This window comes from Bos grunniens, chromosome 23 (assembly GCF_055505025.1).
Source record: "Bos grunniens cultivar Pamir isolate PY7600 chromosome 23, Bosgru_T2T1.0, whole genome shotgun sequence".
Classification (NCBI taxonomy): domain Eukaryota; kingdom Metazoa; phylum Chordata; class Mammalia; order Artiodactyla; family Bovidae; genus Bos; species Bos grunniens.
The window spans coordinates 36,058,199-36,077,200 of NC_141187.1; the positions used below are offsets into that span (position 1 = coordinate 36,058,199).

The 19,002-nt window shown below is 39.9% G+C and overlaps 1 pseudogene; it reads right to left on the minus strand.

The window, feature by feature from the left end:
• Positions 1-7,756: 7,756 nt before the first annotated feature.
• LOC147347617 (regulator of nonsense transcripts 3B pseudogene) overlaps positions 7,757-19,002 on the minus strand; it is an 84,744-nt pseudogene continuing 73,498 nt past the window's right edge.

Sequence of the window (19,002 nt, forward strand, 5' to 3'; positions counted from 1 at the left end):
CACAGATCCATCCAAGTTAACCAGTGACAAAATGACCATCTGCTTGGTCAAAAGTTGGTAAGTACAGGATATGCTGCTGTCCAACTGATAGCCTTTACAAATTGATTAAATCAGTGCACTTTTAAAGAATGCATAATCTTTTCCACCATTTTCCTCATTCTTACAAGAAAGACACCTGACTTGGCATTTAAACCTATCTAAATATGGTGATGAATAGTTTGAAACAAAGAGTCACTGTAATATTGCTTGCAGCTTGGGATAAATATTTTCTGCAAATATGAAATCCTACTTCACGTGGGAGGAGGATATTTTAGAATAATGTCAGCTGAGTTATGTTGGCTGAAACTAGCTTTGTTTCCAACTGTGGATGTAAATGAGCAGATTTAGTCCTTCTGTCACCAGTACCCTGACATGAGACATAATACGCTATGAAGAACTTAGCACTTGGAAGCATATATTTTAGAATAATAATATTAAACCTTATCTTTAAAGATTTTATAATACTTGGAGGGTTGTGGAACGTGTGACTCTGGAGGTATATGAACACATTCAGAACTCTTCACAACATGGGCACTGACTGGCTTATGTCTCACTCACAGTTCTGTCCACAAATACCAAAACAAATGCAAAAGGAATCTCCAGCACCATTAGATACCTTTTATGGCAGTCTTTGGACAGATGCTCTAAATATATTTTCATTTACTGCCTTTGGATTCTGAAGGAAATGTTTAAGCATTTTTAGATTTTAATATTTTTTGTGATTCATACATGGTTGTTTTTTAAATCCTCTCTTTGCACTTTGTATATAAACAGTTCTACCTGTGTACATATTATAGACTGCTAGAAATAAGAATAGGCTGGTCTTGGGAGCAAGCATCATCTTCAAGTTGGGAAGTGTATTATTATTGATGCTTGAATCTGTGAAAATTAAGTTCTAAAGCGTGTACTAAAAATGTATAAGGGGAAAGTATCTGAAGGGCTTTTCAGGTGGCTCAGTGGTAAAGAATCGGCCTGCCAATGCAGGAGCCACAGGAGGTGTGGGTTCTAACTCTGGGTCTCCCATGGAGAGAGGAGCCTGGCAGGCTACAGTCCGTGAGGTGACAAAAGAATCGGACCCGACTTAGCGAGTAAACAACAATGTAGAGTGTAGGGTCTGAATTCCCCGACCAGAGATTGAACCCACACCCCCTGCCCTGAAAGTGCAGAGTCTTAACCACTAGACCACCAAGGAAGTCCCGGTTTGAGGTGTTCTTGACTTTCTTTATGAAAATGGAAAAGGATGTTTATCTATAAAGAATCACAATGAAGGAGTCAAGTAGAAGATTTGAAAAGAGGTTGACTAGTTGACGGAAAGAAGAGGAAAAGGAGCTGATGAGGAGAGGACTGCTCATTGACACCCAAGTCCAGGTGGGATGCTTAGAATGGTGGCACAAATCCTCAGGCTAGGCTAGAACTCAGATCTTACGTTTAGGTTTGGGGAGGGGTCTAATGAAGATATAATAGAGCAACACTAGTTGCCAACTTATGTGAATGGCAAGGTGCTTGGAACTGTTCTGAGGGGCAGAATCCATACCATACCATGTAGCAGAAGAAACACCCTGGGATAAGTGGTTAAGAATTTGGACATTGCTCCTGTGGAGGAAACCATGTGTCTTCCACAGTAGAGACACACTCAAATGATCTCAGAAGAGGTATGGCTGAGTATAACCTGGCTACCCCTTCCTAACACACATGGCACACAAGCTTTTCTTAGGAAACATCCATTGTTTCTACAGGCAGGTAAGGACCATTTGGTCTTCACCTCAGCGAGTTGTTTATCAGCATCATATTAACTCATGACATCTGGTCTAGTAATATTTTTAACTTTGAGGATGAAGCTTTGTAAAAAATCATTTTTCACTGTAGTCAGAGATGTCTGAATACTCATATATACCGGGTTGTACACTTCGTTTTCTGTTATGAAGTTATGCTTCAAATTTGTATTTTTGTCTGCTTTTCTTAAGCACATTTATAAAATGTATTATACTCACCTTTTTCTTTTTCAGCAAAAGGCAGTAGCCTTGAAAGAGACAGAAACAGAGAACTGAAGGACCAGCAGAGTCTAATTTAGCATCCCAGTTCCCCCACTTACAGTGGATATCGTCTCATCAGCCATGTAACTTCTCAGGCCTCTGATTTCTTTCTTATATAGAAAAGCAGGTTTGGCTAGATTTTCCAGTTCTAAGATTCTTTATAAGATAGAAATCTTACTTCCTCGTGGTCAATTTGAAGTGTAGCATTAAAGTCAAACAGCCAAGAACATCTGCAATCAGGGTAGGTAGCAGGCTGTGCCCATGTGTTCTAGAAGCCTAATACCAACGCTGGGGTTTTATACTGCAGCAGCATAATCATTCCTACCAGCATGTTCCATTAAAGCTTGACTTACTGCCAGGGAATTCACCTGCTGACACAGTAAAACTCCTAACTGGAAGCATTAACATTGCGATGTCAGATGGGGAAAAAAATGGTTCATAAATTCCACAAACATGCACTGCTTTATTTGGGGTCCTGGCTGCAAACTCATTATTTATGCTGTGTACAGTAGACCATCAACATATCCCACTGGGAAATTATTTTGCAATTTAGAATCGTTTCAAAGTACAAGTGATTCTCAAGTCATTTTCTGAGGTTAAATGAGAACTCTTATTGCTTTCCGTGGGCTCTGAGGGAATTTTTACTCTGTGTATTCCCTCCTCCCCCAGCTTCAGCTATACTGTCTTGATTTTACTTTCTTAAATGCACTTTGGTGCTAAATCTCTTATTTTTTTTTCCCCCAAGTTTTGAAAGCCAGGAAATGGAGTGGTATTTGTTGCATTTTCTTGCTTGCAGGGCAGTTTAAGTACCTCACTTTTGATTACTGCTTTTATTCTTCAAAGACCCCGCCTGAGAGGTTTCCAAGTTCTCCATGAATAGCATTGCGTAGCTAATATAGCAGTCATGGGGGAAGACCGGATGGCATCCACTTTAGGGTACACTGAGTCAGAGTCATGATGCCACTCCCATTTTGGCTCCTCACTCTGGGGGCCGTGCCATGGGACAGGCCTGAATCCAGGCAGATGAGCTGAGAGCAGAAGGCATTAGTCTCAGAATTCCAGGTAATGGACACTGGAGGTTCAACTTTGCTTTTGGGTTTATGAGCCCATAAGGGTGAAACAAATTATTAAGATAAAAAGCATTCATTCCACTGACCCTTTTTATGTTAACACACCCCTTTATTTGATTCTTTCCTTTAGAACCTCCTTAAGCATTTTTAAACTTTATTTCACTGCTAACTGTGGGCATATCTTCTGTCTTATCCCCAACCTAGGAGACTTGATCTCAGACCATCTGGTAAATAATTTGTAACCCAATCTTATCCTTGGGGAAATATATAGCGTTACTTTAACTGTGCCATTTTAGCCTTATCATTCCCAGAAAGTAGCAAATAATCCATAGTGTGGAGATATTGTCAAAAAATTGTTTTCTCCTTTCTGAAATGCCAATATTACTAGCTATTAGGCTGATATTATTAGCTATAATGAACAAAAATAAAAATAGAAAATAAAGCAGAGTTGCTAAGCCACATCAAAGGGCTCCTCTCCTCCAACAAGGAGCATTAGAGTTTATCTGAAACCAAAATTTCAACATCTCTGTAATGCATTGGGAGAGTCTTTCCATAGGCCCAGACCAGAAAGTATACAAACCGAAGAGATTGAGTGTTTAGTTTCAAAATACATGAAATCACCAGTTTAAACATAGACACTACACACAAGGAATGCAAAGAAACAATGAAAGCCAGAGATCAACAGAGTAAATATCACCTAGAAATACTAACAGTCTTAAAGGTCAGAAATCCTTAGTTAAACAAAAAGACCCATCCGTTAAAAACAATCAATTACAAGATAACCTGATAATAGCACACTATGAGTCCTCTTTAAAAGCAGGTATTATTCAGTGAAAAGCTATTAGCTATGTGTTTTAGAAGTAAATAAATAGAGCAGATAACAAATAGTGACTGAAACTTGAAGAAAAAGAAACCAAAAATTAAGTGCATTTGGAACTGCTTAATATTGAACATCTAAGGCACTGGAGAAAGTCTTTGTTCCATGGGTATAAATCCATGAGTGTCAGTATGCTAAGGCTCTGGTATTGCATGGAAAAAGCAAAAATGATTCACTAGTTACAATATTTTGAGTTAGCCTTCCTGGCTGAGATTGTTTTAAAAGGTCTTCCTTGATTACGGATAATTCAAGTCTTTCTCTGCTGGTATTAGAAGATGAACATGCATCCAAAATAATCCCCTTTTCCTTCAAGCTTTGAAGGAAGCATGTTTTGGCTGGTTTTCTCATGTTTTTGGTGTTTTTTTCTCTTTCTAAATGTTATATAGACTTTATAATTTGTTAGTACCTATATTCAACTCTATTTCAAATCCTGAAAGATGATGCTGTGAAAGTGCTGCACTCAATATGCCAGCAAATTTGGAAAACTCAGCAGTGGCCACAGGACTGGAAAAGGTCAGTTTTCATTCCGATCCCAAAGAAAGGCAATGCCAAAGAATGCTCAAACTACCGCACAATTGCACTCATCTCACATGCTAGTAAAATCATGCTCAAAATTCTCCAAGCCAGGCTTCAGCAATATGTGAACCATGAACTTCCTGATATTCAAGCTGGTTTTAGAAAAGGCAGAGGAACCAGAGATCAAATTGCCAACATCCTCTGGATCATGGAAAAAGCAAGAGAGTTCCAGAAAAACATCTATTTCTGCTTTATTGACTATTCCAAAGCCTTTGACTGTGTGGATCACAATAAACTGTGGAAAATTCTGAAAGAGATGGGAATACCAGACCACCTGATCTGCCTCTTGAGAAATTTGTATGCAGGTCAGGAAGAAATAGTTAGAACTGGACGTGGAACAACAGACTGGTTCCAAATAGGAAAAGGAGTATGTCAAGGTTGTATATTGTCACCCTGCTGATTTAACTTATATGCAGAGTACATCATGAGAAACACTGGACTGGAAGAAGTACAAGCTGGAATCAAGATTGCTGGGAGAAATATCAATAACCTCAGATATGCAGATGACACCACCCTTATGGTAGAAAGTGAAAGAGTAGAGTGAAAAAGTTGGCTTAAAGCTCAACATTCCGAAAACAAAGATCATGGCATCCGGTCCCATCACTTCATGGGAAATAGATGGGGAAACAGTGGAAACAGTGTCAGACTTTATTTTTGGGGGCTCCAAAATCACTGCAGATAGTGACTGCAGCCATGAAATTAAAAGACACTTACTCCTTGAAAGGAAAGTTATGACCAACCTAGATAGCATATTCAAAAGCAGAGACATTACTTTGCCAACAAAGGTTCGTCTAGTCAAGGCTATGGTTTTTCCTGTGGTCATGTATGGATGTGAGAGTTGGACTGTGAAGAAGGCTGAGTGCCACAGAATTGATGCTTTTGAACTGTGGTGTTGGAGAAGACTCTTGAGAGTCCCTTGGACTGCAAGGAGATCCAACCAGTCCATTCTGAAGGAGATCAGCCCTGGGATTTCTTTGGAAGGAATGATGCTAAAGCTGAAACTCCAGTACTTTGGCCACCTCATGCGAAGAGTTGACTCATTGGAAAAGACTCTGATGCTGGGAGGGATTGGGGGCAGGAGGAGAAGGGGACGACAGAGGATGAGATGGCTGGATGACATCACTGACTCGATGGATGTGAGTCTGAGTGAACTCCGGGAGTTGGTGATGGACAGGGAGGCCTGGCGTGCTGCGATTCATGGGGTTGCAAAGAGTCGGACACGACTGAGTGACTGAACTGAACTGGTATTAAACTCAGGGTTTCCCCAGGTGGCGCTAATACAGGAGATGTAAGAAATGCAGGTTTCTGGGTTAGGAAGAACCACTGGAGGAGGCATGGCAACTCACTCCAGTATTCCTGCCTGGAGAATCCCATGGACAAGAGTTGCCTGGCGGGCTACAATTCATAGGGTCACAAAGAGTTGGACACTACTGAAGAGACTTGGCATGCACACACACATATTCAACTTATCTTGGCCTTTGCTTGGTAAAATAACAGGTTAAACAGATATGATATTTGACATATTGAGGCTTAACATCTCTTAATCTGTAAGAAATCTTGAGTGGATGATATTTATAAAGACTTTTCTCTTGTCACCAACAATTTTTTTCTCTTAAACTTTCATATTATTATTTCAGATAACACTTTCTGATAACTACTAATTTCAGATAACTGCTTTCAGATAACATACTAATTATTTATCATTAAAGCCCCAAATCTTCTTATATTTATGGAGATAGGCTTAATCCTTTTAAACTTTCCAACTCTCCAGGGTAGTATCTTATCATTGGCAAATTCAGACATTCCTACATGTTTAATGTTTCATGAGATAAGTAATTTATTTATAACATTATCAGACAATGTGGCAAAAAAGCAGTAGGATATGCTCTGTGGCCTTTCTGTTTTCATAACATTATTTGAGCAAGAGAAGAACTCATTCTCTAGAAGTAAGATTCCACTTTCAGCTTCTCAAAGCTGTAACCTACTTTGATTTTGTAATAGAGCCTTTCTGGAAGGTCTATCATAAATTAGCAACAAAAGGAGATTAATATATATTTTTTTCCTTTCTCCCCAAATGTTAAGTTTTGCTGAAAAGTCTTTCCTTCTTTCTTTCTTTTGAGTGCTGTTATTTATTGACATTGATGCAAGACAAGCTAAGTTGCTATTTAACTGGGACAAATATTGGTGCAATTTCCTTCCTGGAGAAGGTAGGCACTCAGCTCATGAAACCTAAGGTCAAGCAAAGACTGGATTGTCAAGCACCAACTAAGGGTTAAACTTCTTGAATATAAAAATTGCTAAAGGCAAAATGATGTGTTTTTTTCAAAAAAATTTTACACTAATCTCACGTAATCAAACAAAGAACTAAAGTGAAAGTGAAAGTCGCTCAGTCGTGTCCGACTCTTTGCGACCCCATGGACCACACAGTCCATGGAATTCTCCAGGCCAGAATACTGGAGTGGGTAGTGGTTCCTAAACTAATTCTAAAACTTCAGGACATATATATGGAATTTAGAAAGATGGTAACAATAACCCTGTATACGAGACAGCAAAAGAGACACTGATTTATAGAACAGTCTTTTGGACTCTGTGGGAGAGGGAGAGGGTGGGATGATTTGGGAGAATGGCATTGAAATATGTATAATATCATATATGAAACGAGTCTCCAGTCCAGGTTCGATTCGTGATACTGAATGCTTGGGGGTGGTGCAATGGGACGACTCAGAGGGATGGTATGGGGAGGGAGGAGGGAGGAGGATTCAAGATGGGGAACACATGTATACCTGTGGCAGATTCATTTCAATATATGGCAAAACCAATACAATATTGTAAAGTTAAAAATAAAATTAAATTAAAAAAAAGATATTGACATGACACGATTGTTTAAATTTCTGCATAAATGAAGATGTGTTATATCCTTCACTGTACTTGTATTACAATTACATGCTTCTTGCTTCTACACTACACAAAGTCAACAGTTATCACCAACAATGACTATAACTAGATCTGAACGAGACTTCACAGTGACTCTGCTCAATTGAAATTTAAGAAAATTCAATCCAGGATTAAGAAAACCTTTTGATTTTAAAGCCAGTTCTCATGTCTTCTTCTCAGGTCATACTTAAATAAGTCCTCTCGTGACATTTCTTGCCTGCAAACTGATGTATGTCCTCTCCCCATCAGCTTTATCTGACATTTTAAAGTTAATTTGTAGAAAACTGCATAAAAAATGAAAATTGCACTTCCAATCTGAACCTGCAATCAGGTTCCTGCTTTGACACAAAACTTACTCCTCTGCAGTGTACCCCACCAGCACAGCACCCCTTTTCTCTCTCTCTCTATTCCTTTGCCCCGAAGGCACTTCAGGATTGCTTAATTCCGTCCTCTTTGGCTGCCTAGACAGTCAGGACACCTAAGGCCATCTGGACTTATCACTCCTCCCTTCCTTCTATTCTATGGTTAATACCACTTTCCTGCTTTATCTCTATGGCTGAATCTCCAGTCCTGGTGCTGGTCTCAGAGGTACAGAACCGATTTCGGCTTCGAGCTCCTGGCTGGTAAAGCTGCATCGCTAGGTGATCCTTGTTTCTTATGCAATCTCTCTTAACCACTTCTTTCTTTTCAGTTTTTTTTTCTGAGTTGCATACTGGCTCTGTACCTTCAGGCTTCTTTCCTTTTTCCCAAAGTGCTTCTTCCTCCTTCTTCATTTCTTCTTCCTTTCTCTTGCAAGCCTTCTCCTTCTCATAGTGCTCCTTCTGCCTGTGGATCTCTTCTTCCTGCCTCTTCAGCCTCTCTCTCCCACCAGATGCACTCTTGGACCTATTCATAATCCCGCTCCCTCTCCCGGTATTCTCTGCCATGCTCATCTTCAGGTCTCTTAGGCTTTTCATCTTTAAATTCACCCTCAGAACTCCTGGGCAATGTACAACTTTACCCACTGGCTCTTTCATCACTCAGATTCTCTTTGTCTAATTTCTTGAGCTTTGTTGTCCAATTCTTTTTCATCTCCTTTTTCTGGCTTCTTGAGCAGCTTAATCTTTGGTTCATCATTTAATTTGTCCCTTTCTGGAACTCTGTCTATCTTCTTTAGCTTTTCTATATCTGTTTTTGTTTCTCTTCTTCTTTCCACTTCTGCCTCTCTCCTTCTCTTTGTCTTTTTCCTTCTATTTCTCGCCACCTCCTTTCTTCTCTTATCTTCTGCTTGTTTTTCAGGAAGCTCAAAAGTGGAGATGCCTTTTTAGCTGTTAGTTCTCTATTTTTTGCTTCCATTTCCTCTAGCAGTGTCTCTGGAGTAGATGTCATTTTCTCATTATCTGCAGCATAGCTCTCCAAAATTTTTCTATATTCTGGATCATCATCAATAGTCCTGATTTTAGTATCTCTTTTCTTAGTCTTCTTTTTTGCAGCTTTTTGAAAAGGTGCAAATTCTATGATGGCAGGATATTCCTGACCTTTATTGTCAAGGAATAACCATCATAACCATCAAAACAATCCCTGAACAAAATAATGTCCTCTTGGCTTTAAAAGTTGATGTATGCTCTTGCATACACATGAGGATACATAGTAATATCATTAGAAAAAAACTCAATATAATCATGGTCAGGCGTAGGCTGAAGATGTTCCTGAAGTTGCTCTTTGGTCAAAGTGGGCGGTAATCTCTGAATTACTGCCTCGCTCAATGTCTTTCTTCTCCTTGTTCCAATCCTGCTTATCTTCCCCTTTAGTGCTGTCTCCTGAAGCCCCAACACTGCTGCCTGTAGCACTGTGGCAGCTTGGCCTAAACACTGGCTACGTCAGTCACCTACGCTTCCCAGCCTCTGCTGAGAAGTCTTATTTTAAACCATATGCCAGAGGATGCTTCCTCTACCTAAATTAAGACCTGAAGTACTGTATAACTGAATTCTTGAAAATAATTCCATGGAGGCAAAATCCATGGCAAAACCATGTTTTCTAGGTCACTAAAACCTAATGTTCATGCTATACTTGCAGGTGAACTTTTGCAAAATGCAAGCATAGTATTGAAATCAATAAGAGGCCAGTGACTGCAGGGCAGCAGAAAGACTCCAGGGTAGATATTCTCATGTCAGCAGGTTGGGGGAGGAACTGAGGATGCTGGTGAATTCAGGAATCCCCTTCTTTATAGGAATATCTGACTCTAATCCTAAACCCAAAGCAGGGATTGAGGACTGCTCTGGTGGCCCAGTGGCTCATACTCCATGCATCCAGTGCTTGGGGTCTAGGTTCAATTCCTGGTCATGCAACTAGATCTCATATGCCATAGCTAAGACCTAGTGTAGCCAAATAAATAAATAAATATTAAAAAACAAATAAACCCAGGGCTGACTTCTATGTTCATTAACAGTATTATCCCCTCCCTTTATTTTCCAAGCCAGGCTTCAACAGTACATGAACCATGAACTTCCAGATGTTCATGCTGGATTTAGAGAAGGCAGAGGAACCAGAGATCAAATTGCCAACATCTGTTAGATCATTGAAAAAGCAAGAGAGTTCTAGAAAAACATCTACTTCTGCTTTATTGATTACACCAAAGCATTTGACTAAACTGTGGGAAATTCTACAAGAGATGGGAATACCAGACCACTCGACCTGCCTCCTGAGAAATCTGTATGCAGATCAAGATGCAACAGTTAGAACTGGACATGGAACAACAGACTGATTCCAAATCGGGAAAGGAATACATCAAGGCTATATATTATCACCCTGCTTTATTTAACTTATATGCAGAGTGCATCATGAGAAACGCTGGGCTGGAAGAAACACAAGCTGGAATCAAGATTGCCAGGAGAAATATCAATAACCTCAGATATGCAGATGACACCACCCTTATGGCAGAAAGCAAAGAAGAACTAAAAAGCCTCTTGATGAAAGTGAAAGAGGAGAGTGAAAAAATTGGCTTAAAACTCAACATTCAGAAAACTGAGGTCATGGCATCTGGTCCCATCACTTCATGGCAAATAGAAGGAGAAATAGTGGAAACAGTGGCAAACTTTATTTTGAGGGGGCTCCAAAATCACTGCAGATGGTGACTGCAGCCATGAAATTAAAAGATGCTTGCTCCTTGGAAGAAAAGCTATGACCAACCTAGAGAGCATATTCAAAAGCAAAGACATTACTTTGCCAACAAGCCCCATCTAGTCAAGGCTATGGTTTTTCTAGTAGTCATGTATGGATGTGAGAGTTGGACCATAAAGAAGGCTTAATGTTGAAGAATTGATGCTTTTGAACTGTGTGTTGGAGAAGACTCTTGAGAGTCCCTTGGACAGTAAGAAGATCCAACAAGTCAGTCCTAAAGGAAATTAGTCCTGAATACTCATTGAAAGACTGATGCTGAAGCTGAAGCTCCAGTACTTTGGCCACCTGATGTGAAGAACTGACTCAATGGAAAAGACCCTGATGCTGGGAAAGATTGAAGGCTGGAGAATGCGACAAGAGAGGATGAGATGATTGGATGGCATCACTGATTCAAAGGACATGAGTTTCAGCAAACTCCAGGAGTTGCTGATGGACAGGGAAGCCTGGTGTGTTGCAGTACATTGGGTTGCAAAGAGTTTAGACACGACTGAGCCACTGAACTGAACTGAACTCTATCATCAAACTCTGATGCTAGGAAAGATTAAGAGGAGGAGAAGGGGGAAATAAGATAAGATGGTTGGAGGGCATCACCGACTCAATGGACATGAATTTGAGCAAATTCTGGGAGATGGTGACGGATAGGGAAGCCTGGCATGCTGCAGTCCATCGAGTCGCAAAGAGTCAGACACAACTTAGTGACATAACAACTACACTCAAACATTTTGTTCTCAGTTATTAACATGTAATTTTGAGGGATTATGTATTTTCACATTAGATATAATCACACATTCTGAAAGTTTGCCTAACTGTCCTGAAATTTTTACGAAAAAGAAAATAGGACACACATTCCTATACCTAAAACATGAATTTCTTTGGGCCCATGCATTTTTTCCCTAGTGGGTCCCATGGTCAGGTCTCTGGACCAGAGACATGGTACACTTAGTTCTGAGGTTCTCAATATTTAAAGTGATATTTTTAAAAGCAACATAAGCAGCCTCAAAACCTGTTGTTTGGACACATAAACACATGGCCTTGGATCTGGAAGAAACAATGAGGTTGTAACATATTGTGAGGCAAATTGTTGAAGCCAGGAGTCGAAAGAACACAGAGCGTCCCTTTCTTCAGCTGGTTTTCACAAGTTTATCCATGTCAGCAAATCAGACTCGAGACAGTCAAAACAGAACCCTTGGGTTGACCTCATTCTCTTCAAAACTTGCCACTCTGCTGCATAGAGATCAACACTTTTTGGTGAGTTTTTTAAAAGTCCTGTTTCTGAGCAGCAACAATTCTCAAGGACAGTGTCTTATTATTAAGACAACCTTAGAGTAGAGGGGAGACATAAATGCACTGCCACAATGATTGGTTTGGATTTCTTTCTTTTGTAAGTTTCCTGGAAACATAGTGGCCCTCTCTGTAAAGATCTTGAAAGATCTTCTGTCTGGATGCCCTTGGAAAATTGAAAACAAAACAAAGCAACACCAAAAAACAAAGTCTATGCAACAGATAGCCAGATTTGACTTTAAAAAAGTTGCTAATTTTGGACTCACTTCTCTCCATTAGGACCATGGAAGAATTATGCACGCAAGGCTGAGGCTTTTCTCTGCTTAAAGAACATCTGCAGTCAATTAGAAATAAGCCCGAGTGTCGTGTTAATTCTGCAGAACCAAACAAAGTCATTTTTGTTTAAACTCTTTCAGTGCTGTGAGAATGAGAGGTTACAGGAGGGGGGAATAAAATAAGCAATAGAACAAAACTGCTGTGTGGCCCTGGAATGGAGCTGAGAGGGCAAATAAGACATTACATTTCTTTGAGAATACAGACGTGGAAATTTTTTCCAGGAGAATTCTATTTTATACTAGAACTCTCTTGGGGCATGGGGGTGGGGAGCAAGCCTACGCTTTCTTCTAAAAAGGCAACATTTAAAGTAATGGAACATCTTCCAGATTCTCTCAAAATGAATCTGACCAAACAGTTGAAGTGTTTGGCAAATGAGTAGTAGTATTTCATTTTTAATTTTGAGGCGGGCCAAACAAATCAAAACTATATTTACAGACCACTGTGTGTGTTTCAAATCACTTTCAGGTTATTAATTGTGATTGGTGCTCAAAGCTCAAATATACTAAAAACCAGATATTTCTATTGAAACATATCAGCGTCTGTGTCTACCTTTTGTTAACATCAGTGGTACTGATTCTACTGGAATTTGAGTTTATCTCTCTAAAGAAATCTGTGGCTAACCCCAGAGAGAATTTCCAAACAAGTACAGTAGAACTACATGTTTTAGGGACTTTGATAGTCCCTAAATTGAAAAGAGGGATTTCGGTTATTCCTTTGGGCTGATGATTTATTTCTTATCCATACCTTTTCTTAAGGCTTCCCTGCTGGCTCAGTTGGTAAAGAATCCACCAGCAATGCGGGAGACCTGGGTTTGATCCCTGAGTTGGGAAGATCCCCTAGAGAAGGGAATGGCTACCCACTCCAGTATTTTTGCCTGGAAAAGTCCATGTGCTATATAAGATATGCAGATGACACCACCCTTATGGCAGAAAGTGAAGAGGAACTAAAAAGCCTCTTGATGAAAGTGAAAGAGGAGAGTGAAAAGGTTGGCTGAAAGCTCAACATTCAGAAAGCTAAGATCATGGCATCTGGTCCCATCACTTCATGGGAAATAGATGGGGAAACAGTGTCAGACTTTATTTTTGGGGGCTCCAAAATCACTGCAGATGGTGATTGCAGCCATGAAATTAAAAGACCCTTACTCCTTGGAAGGAAAGTTATGACCAACCTAGATAGCATATTCAAAAGCAGAGACATTACTTTGCCAACAAAGGTCCGTCTAGTCAAGGCTATGGTTTTTCCTGTGGTCATGTATGGATGTGAGAGTTGGACTGTGAAGAAAGCTGAGCGCCTAAGAATTGATGCTTTTGAACTGTGGTGTTGGAGAAGACTCTTGAGAATCCCTTGGACTGCAAGGAGATCCAACCAGTCCATTCTAAAGTAGATCAGTCCTGGGTATTCTTTGGAAGGAATGATGCTAAAGCTGAAACTCCAGTACTTTGGCCACCTCATGTGAAGAGCTGGCTCATTGAAAAATACTCTGATGTTGGGAGGGATTGGGGGCAGGAGGAAAAGAGGATGACAGAGGATGAAATGGCTGGATGGCATCACCAACTCGATGGACATGAGTTTGAGTGAACTCCGGGAGTTGGTGATGGACAGGGAGGCCTGGTGTGCTGCTATTCATGGGGTTGCAAAGAGTCGGACACGACTGAGCAACTGAACTGAACTGAACTACACTGTATAGTCCATGGGGTCACAGAGAGAAGGACACAACTGAGCGACTTTCACTTTCACCTTTTCTTAAGATTAGGTCTGATTGTAGATCTGATAAGAGAGGCAGGTGAAGACTCTGTCTTTGTTAATAAGAGTTTTGAGGAATATGATTCAGCATTTAATCTGCAGTGCCTAATAGCTACACTACACATTTTTTTCAGGCAGGTGAAAATGTTTAAGTCTTTGTTATTTAATCCTTTTCAAAACACGAGTGATAGCGAATTATTTCTAGATACAGACTGAGAGATTCCCTGGTGGCTCTGTGGTAAAGAACCATCTGCAAAGCAGGACATGAGGGTTCAATTCCTGGGTCACAAAGATCCCCTGAAGAAAGGAAATGGCAACCCACTCCAGTATTCTTGCCTGGGAAATCACATGCACAGAGGAGCCTGGTAGGCTACAGTCCACGGGGTTGCAAAAGAGACATGACTGATCAACTAAACAACAGAAATAGGTTTGATGAGCATGCTAAACATTTATTCTTTTATATATTTTAACTATTTTCCCTAGTGGCTCAGATGGTAAAGAGTCTGCCTGCAATGCAGGAGACCCAGATTTGATTCCTGGGTCGGGTAAAATCCTCTGAAGAAGGAAATAGCAACCCACTCCAGTATTCTTGCCTGGAAAATTCCATGGACAGAGGAACCTCATGGGCCACAGTCCCTGGGATCACAAAGAGTTGGACACGACTGAGCGACTAACACACTTGTATCAAACTAAAGAGCTGGGCATTCAACCACAATATTTGATATTTTCATTGATTTTCACTTAATTGTCCATAACTTTATATCAGTTGTCTGTATTAAAAAGCACCATCAGAAACAGTCCAGTAAAATTACCACTATACCTACCATAGGCATATTTCTATTACATTATTCAATACTTTATGAGAAGTGATGAGAGAAAAACCTCAGATTTCTACTTTTGGATTATTTTTTCCTCAATTACTGTTTTCTATTTCATTTTCATTCTGAAATCTTAGGAATACTGTGATTCTTATAATTGATACAAATTCCCTTTTTACTTAAACAGCTAAAAGCTTTGAGGCAAAATTTGTGGCTTACTTTTTTAACTACAGTATATCTATTACATATATTTACACTTCTATGTGTCTCCAGTTCACTTCAGTTTAGTCACTCAGTTGTGCCCGACTCTTTTCGACCCCATGGACTGCAGCACACCAAGCTTCCCTGTCCATCATCAACTCTCAGAGCCTACTCAAACTCATGTCCATCGAGTTGGTGATGCCATCCAAACATCTCGTCCTTTTCATATGCTTCTCTTCTGGCCTTCAATCTTTCCCAGCATTAGGGTCTTTTCTAATGAGTCAGTTCTTCGAATCAGGTGGCCAAAGTATTGGAGTTTCAGCTTCAGCATCAGTCCTTTCAATGAATATTCAGGACTGGTCTCCTTTAGGATGGACTGGTTGGATCTCCTTGAAGTCCAAGGGACTCTCAAGAGTCTTCTCTAACATCACAGTTCAAAAGCATCAATTTTTCAGCACTCAGCTTTCTTTAGAGTCCAACTCTCACATCCATACATGACTGCTGAAAAAAACATAGCCTTGACTAGATGGACCTTTGTTAGCAAAGTAATATCTCTGCTTTTGAATATGCTATCTAGGTTGGTCATAGCTTTTCATCCAAGGATCAAGCATCTTTTAATTTCATGGCTGCAGTCACCATCTGCAGTGATTTTGGAGCCCCCCAAAATAAAGTCTGTTACTGTTTCCATTGTTTCCACATCTATTTGCCATGAAGTGATGGGACTGGATGCCACGATCTTAGTTTTCTGAATGTTGAGTTTTAAGCCAACTTTTTCACTCTCCTCTTTCACTTTCATCAAGAGGCTCTTTAATTCTATATGTCTAGGAGTTTAGGAGAAGGCAATGGCAACCCACTCTAGTACTCTTGCCTGGAAAATCCCATGGGCGGAGGAGCCTGGTGGGCTGCAGTCCATGGGGTCACTAGGAGTCGGACAAAACTGAGCGACTTCACTTTCACTTTTCACTTTGATGCATTGGAGAAGGAAATGGCAACCCACTCCAGTGTTCTTGCCTGGAGAATCCCAGGGACAGGGGAGCCTGGTGGGCTGCCATCTATGGGGTCGCACCGAGTCAGACACGACTGAAGCAACTTAGCAGCAGCAGCAGGAGTTCATTTAAGTGTGCCCTTATATTTGCTTTACTCTTTCTCTCTCTCAACTATTTGTTTTTCTCTTCTTTTTTTATGTTTATTTCTTTAAACTTTAACAATTCATTCATGATATAAATCAGGTTGTTTATCAGTACATAAATAAGTAAATCTAAGTTAAACCCTGTTGAAGTGTTCATCTATTTAACCTAAACCTTCTCCATGAATTTTGCTATATAATAACTTTCCTAGAACATTTAATTTTTGTATAACTTGTATACCATACAGCTTTTTAATTGCATTCAAAAAATTTTTTAAAGTGAATAAGATGAAGTAAATGGTTTTGAATATATACAAAGACACTCGACTAGAGCATCTGAAATGATTACAATTGCATAATTGGCAAAGGGGGCAAAAAATAATGTAAAAGAAGTTAAGTTTACTTGACTAAAGGGGGAACATGGCAATAATAAAATTAGAATACAATATTCAAAATAACCATCTTGACAACTTTTTAAATTTTTTTCTTTACCTCTTTAGAAAACAATCCCTAAGGAAAAATAAGAGGAATTAAGTTTAAAAATTTGAAAAGAACACTGAGAAGATGGTCTATGTTCTTAAAAGTATATATTTTAAAGAATTTTTATTTTATATCAGGTCAGATCAGATCAGATCAGTCGCTCAGTCATGTCTGACTCTTTGCGACCCCATGAATTGCAGCACGCCAGGCCTCCCTATCCATCACCAACTCCCGGAGTTCACTCAGACTCATGTCCATCGAGTCGGTGATGCCATCCAGCCATCTCATCCTCTGTTGTCCCCTTCCCCTCCTGCCCCCAATCCCTCCCAGCATCAGAGTCTTTTCCAATGAGTCAACTCTTTGCATGAGGTGGCCAAAGTACTGGAGTTTCAGCTTCAGCATCATTCCTTCCAAAGAAATCCCCGGGCTGATCTCCTTCAGAATGGACTGGTTGGATCTCCTTGCAGTAGAACATAGTTGATTAACAATGTTGTGTTAGCTTCAGGTATACACCAAAGTGATTCAGTCATATACATGTAATTATTCTTTTTCAAAATCATCTCCCATTTAGGTTATTACAGAATGTTGAGCAGAGTTCCCTATGCTATATAGTAGTATCTATTTTAAAGAGAGTAATGTGTGCGTGTCAGTCCTAAACTCCAAATCTATCCCTCCCCACTGTCCTTGCTACTGCTACTGCTGCTAAGTCGCTTCAGTCGTGTCCGACTCTGTGCGACCCCATAGACGGCAGCCCACCAGGCTCCCCCATCCCTGGGATTCTCCGAGCAAGAACACTGGAGTGGGTTGCCATTTCCTTCTCCAATGCATGAAAGTGAAAAGTGAAAGGGAAGTCGTGTCTGACTCTTAGCGACCCCATGGATTGCAGCCCACCAGGCTCCTCTATCCATGGAATTTTACAGGCTAGAGTACTGGAGTGGGTGTCATTGCCTTCTCCGTATATAGTCATTGCTGCTGCTGCTGCTGAGTCGCTTCAGTCGTGTCCAACTCTGTGCGACCCCAGAGACGGCAGCCCACCAGGCTCCGCCGTCCCTGGGATTCTCCAGGCAAGAACACTGGAGTGGGTTGCCATTTCCTTCTCCTTACCCCTTGTTAATCTTAAATTCATTTTCTTACTTGAGAACTTTATGCAGGAATGTATGTTACCTTCTGTGCTATCTGTGAAAGTTATCTAGGAACCCAAATCAATTAAAACAATGTCTTCCCCCAGAATTAAAAAAAAACAAAACGCAAATTTGCAAAAGTAAACATTGTAACACCTAACTAAAATGATCGAGAAAATTTATATTAACCTCATTTTTGTTTTTTCTCATATTACCATTGGTAATTGAAAGGAAAGAGTACGTTTTGCTACATTATCACCATATCTATATGGCTTCCCAAGTGGTGCTAGTTTTAAAGAACCTGCCTGCCAATGCAAGAGATATCAGAGAAATGGGTTTGATTCCTGAGTAGATCCCTGAAGAAGGGCATGGCAACTCACACCAGTGTTCTTGCCTGGAGAATCCTATGTCAGAGGAGCCTGGTGGGCTATGGTCCATAGCGTCACAGAGTTAGACATGACTGAAGTGACTTAGCACAGCATATAAGTACAAATGAATCATAAAACTGAAACACAGAGTTAAAGAGTTAAAATGATTCCACTGTCATCAGATATGAAAAGGTAGACCTGTCTCTTGACTATTGGTTGAAACTGATTTTTTTTTTTCTTGGTTTTCAGGAAGATGAATGTAATGGTGATGTAAGTTTTAGTCTATGTAAGAAAAAAAAAAGAAAAATGGTTCCACTGTTTACACGGTGTCTTTAGATTTTAGGACTGAAGTCAAAAGCAAAGGGATATTTCCATATTATAGTTTTAAAAAGGAAGTAAGGGCAGAGATGGGGCTAAAACTCAGATCCACACCACAAACTCCCACTGACCCTGTCTTTACTAGACATATTTTCATCTCGCAGTAGGTACAAGATGAAGAACTTGAGTGACAACAGTCTACAAAGCCTATGTAGACAATAAGAAAAAACCATAGGATACCATTATTTTGTTAGAACACAAAGAATTATTCTATTATTCACTAACAATTCCTTCTGTCTTCCTACTGTCTCACGATAGTTCATTAAATGCTGAAAAGAAAAATCAAAGCAGAATATCAATCATTTAGCTCTCTTCAAAATCCAGGCATGCTGGTCCTATGCCACCTCAACTCCATTTGTATATGACATACATTAATTGTTTTGATAAAGAAATAATTCTTGTATAAGAGGAGTCATCGCACATCTTAACATGGAAAGTGATTTTAATAGACAATTATTTATA